We start from the raw sequence: 4,272 nt of genomic DNA, 5'->3' as shown, positions 1-4,272 counted from the left end.
CTTCCCTTCCTGCTTTCTTCTTCTTCTTCTTCTTCTTCTTCTTCTTCTTCTTCTTCTTCTTCTTCTTCTTCTTCTTCTTCTTCTTCTTCTTCTTCTTTTTAACATATAATGTATTATTTGTTTCAGAGATACAGGTCTGTGATTCAACAGTCTTACACAATTCACAGTGCTCACCATAGCACATACCCTCCCCAATGTCTATCAACCCCCACCCCATCCCTCCCACCCCCCACCACTCCAGCAACCCTCAGTTTGTTTCCTGAGATTAAGAATTCCTCATATCAGTGAGGTCATATGATACATGTCTTTCTCTGATTGACTTATTTTGCTCAGCATAGTACCCTCCAGTTGCATCCACGTCGTTGCAAATGGTAAGGTTTCATTCCTTTTGATGGCTGCATAATATTCCATTGTATATATGTACCACATCTTCTTTATCTGTTCATCTGTCGATGGACATCTTGGCTCTTTCCATAGTTTGGCTATTATGGACATTGCTGCTATAAACATCAGGGTGCACGTACCCCTTTGGATCCCTACATTTGTATCTTTGGGGTAAATACCCAGTAGTGCAATTGCTGGATTGTATGGTAGCTCTATTTTCAACTTTTTGAGGAACCTCCATACTGTTTTCCAGAGGGGTTGCACCAGCTTGCATTCCCACTAACAGCGTAGGAGGGTTCCCCTTTCTCTGCATCCCCGCCAACATCTGTCGTTTCCTGACTTGTTAATTTTAGCCATTCTGGCTGGTGTGAGGTGGTATCTCATTGAGGTTTTGATTTGGATTTCCCTGATACCGAGCGATGTTGAGCACTTTTTCATGTGTCTATTGGCCATTTGGATTTCTTCTTTGGAAAAATATCTGTTCATGTCTTCTGCCCATGTCTCGATTGGGTCATTTGTTCTTTGGGTGTTGAGTTTAATAAGTTTTTTACAGAGTTTTGTGTGAGTTTTAGTTTCATTTTATTAATGGGGCGTACCCCATTTATTGATTTGTGTATGTTGAACCACACTTGCATTTCAGGGATAAATTTCACCTGATTATGATGTATTATCCTTCTAGTATCTGGTTGAATTCAGTTTGCAGATATTTTCTTGAGAATTTTTGCATTTATATTCATCAGGGATATTGGACTGTAGTTTTCATTTCTTGCAGTGCTTCTGTCTGGCTTTGATACCAGGGTAATGCTGGATATGTGAGATGAGTTTGGCAGTGTTTCCTCTTCTTCAGTTATTTGGAAGACAGAAGAATTGGAGTGAATTCTTTAAATATTTGATATACTTTGCCAGTGAAACCATCTGATCTTGAGCTTTTCTTTGTTGGGAGGTTTTTCTTTTCTTAAAGATTTATTTATTTATTTATTTATTTATTTATTTATTTATTTATTTTAGAGAGAGTGTGTGGGAGTGGGGGGGTGCAGAGGAAGAGAACCTCGAGCAGACTACTACTGAGTGCAGAGCCTGATGAGATCATGACCCATGAGATCCCACGACCCATCGATCATTCGTTTTTCAAACGTGGGTGTTTATTGCTATAAAACTTCCCTCTTGGAACTACATTTCTTAAATCCCATACGTTTTGGTATGGTGTGTTTCCACTTTCCTTTCTTTCAATATATTTTTAAATATCCCTTTTGATTTCTTCTTTGGCCCGTTGGCTGTTCAGGAGCATGTTGTTTAATTTCCATTTATTTGTGAATTCTCTAGCCTTCCTCTGTCATTGATTTCTAATTTCATACTATTGTGGCTAGAAAAGATATATGCTTTGATCTGAATCCTAAATTTGCTAAGACTTGTCTTATGACCTGTTGTATGGTGTAGCATGTGAAATATTCTGTTTCCAGTTGAGAAGACTGTGTGTTCTGCTGCTCTTGTGTTGTAGGTTCTGTGTACATCCGTTAGGTCCATCTGGTCTAAAATATTGTTCAAGTCTATGGTTTCCATATTGTTTTTAGTTCTGGATGATATCTCCACTATTGAAAGTAGGACATTCAATGTCCCTACTATTATGTTGTTATCTATTTCTTCCTTCAGATCTGTTAGTATCTGAACGATCTGTCAGATCTGCTGGCTTAATATATTTAGGTGTTCCAATGTTGGGTGCATATATATTTACAATTGCTATATCTTCTTGGTGAATTAAACCGTTGATCATTATATAATGGCCTTTTTTTGTGTCTTGTTACAATTTTTGGCTTAATATGTATTTTGTCTTATATAAGTATAGTTACTCCTGTTCTATTTTGGATTCTACTTGTATGGAATAACTCTTTCTGACCCTTCCCTGTGAACCTATTTGTGCTCTTATAACTCAAGTGAGTCTCTTGTAGGTAGCATCTATTAAGTCTTATTTCGGTTTTTTTGTTTGTTTGTTTAGTTTTTAAATACATCCAGCCACTCTATATCCTATGTTTGGAGAATTTAATCCATTTGCATTTAGAGTAATTATTGATAGAGAATGATTTATAAATGTCATCTTATTAATTGTTTTCTGGTTGTTTTCTTCCTCTCTTGTTACCTTCCTTTGTGAACTGACGATGTTTTGTAGTGGCATGCTTTATTTCTTAGGTGGTTTTTTTTTTTTTACTTTTTGAAATTTCTTTAATCTGAGTATAGTTGACACATAATGTTACATTAATGGGCTGAAGACCCAAGCATGAGACCTAAAGTCATACAACTCTGGAAGAGAACATAGGCAGTAATTTCTTTGACTTCAGCCCTAACATTTTTCTAGATATGTCCCCTCAGGCAAGGGAAACAAACCAAAGCAAGAATAAATCATTGTGACTACATAAAAATAAAAAAACTTTTGCACAGAGAAGGAAGCCATCAAAAAAAAAAAAGGCAACTTACTGAATGTAGTGATGTGCTTTGATTCCCTTCTCTTTATCTTTTGTGAATCTGCTGTAGGCTTTTCCTTCGTGGTTACCATGAGACTTACATAAATCATCTTATAGATATAACATCTATTTTATGCTAACTTCAATTGCATACAAAATTCTACTTTTTCTTTTCTCCTTTTATGTTTTTGATGTCACTGTTTGCCTCTTTTTATATTGTGTATTCATTAACAAATTATTGTAGCTATAGTTATTTTAATAGTTTTGTCTTTTTAACATTTATACTAGGCTTAACTGGTTAACACATCACCCATTACAGTATTAGAGTATTCTGGAACTTGACTATATACTTACCTTCACCACTCTTTCATACGTTTTCGTGTTACCAATTTGCATCCTTTCATTTCACCTTAAAGAACTCTTCTCCACATCTCTTGTAAGGTAGGTCATAGGTCTAGTGGTGATGGATTCCCTCAGCTTTTATGTGCCTGGGAAATCCTCATCTGTCCTTCCTTTCTGCAGAATAACTTTGGTGGATAGAGTATTCCTGGTTGGCAGGTTTTTTCTTTCATCACTTTGAATTATTATCTCACTCTCACCTGGCCTATAAAGTCTCGGTTGAGAAATCTTCTGATAGCCCTATGGTGTTCCCTTATGAGTTACCAGCTTGTTTTCTGTTGCTGCTTTTAAGGGTCTCTCTTTGTCTTTGATTTTTGGCAGATTTATTGTAATGTGTCTTGGAGAGAATCACTTCAAGTTCAATTTGTTTGTTGACCTGTGATCTTCCTGAACTTGGATATCCAAAACCTAACCAGATTTGGGAAATGCTCAGCCATTATATTTTAAATGACCATTCTGCCCCGTTCACCTCCTCTTCTCCTTCTGGAACTCCAATAATTCTCAAGCTGGTTCTTTTGGTGTTATCCTGTAGATCACGTAAGCTTTCTTCACACTTTCTCATTCTTTTCTCTTCTTTCTCCTTTGACTGGATAATTTCAAAGTTCTTGTCTTCTGTCTCACAGATTTTCCTTTACTTCATCCATTTATTGTTGATGTTCTCTATTGCAGTTTTCAGTTCATTCACTGTATCCTTCAGCCCCAGATTTTCTTTTGGTTCTTATTTGTGATTTCTATCTATTTGTTAAAAATTTCTTTTTGCTCAGGAATTGCTTTCCTGATTTCACTGAATTGTCTTTCTGTGTTTCCTTGTAGCTTATTGAGTTTCCCTAAAAGAGCTAGTTTGAATTATTTATTGGGTGTTTTGCCAGTCTCCATTTCTTTGTCAATTACTAGAAGATTATTGTCATCCTTCGGTGGTGTCATGTTTCCTTGATTTTTTTTTTTCATATTCCTTGACTTTTTGCAATGCTGTCTTCACATATGATGTATCAATAACTTCCTCCAGTCTTTACTGTCTTTAGGAGTGAAATAC

Source organism: Callorhinus ursinus, unplaced genomic scaffold, assembly GCF_003265705.2.
Source record: "Callorhinus ursinus isolate GAN/ISIS: 27379988/994484 unplaced genomic scaffold, GSC_fseal_2.0 scaffold194, whole genome shotgun sequence".
Lineage (NCBI taxonomy): Eukaryota > Metazoa > Chordata > Mammalia > Carnivora > Otariidae > Callorhinus > Callorhinus ursinus.
The sequence above is the reverse complement of the archived record's forward strand: the minus strand, read 5'-3'. Positions refer to the sequence as shown.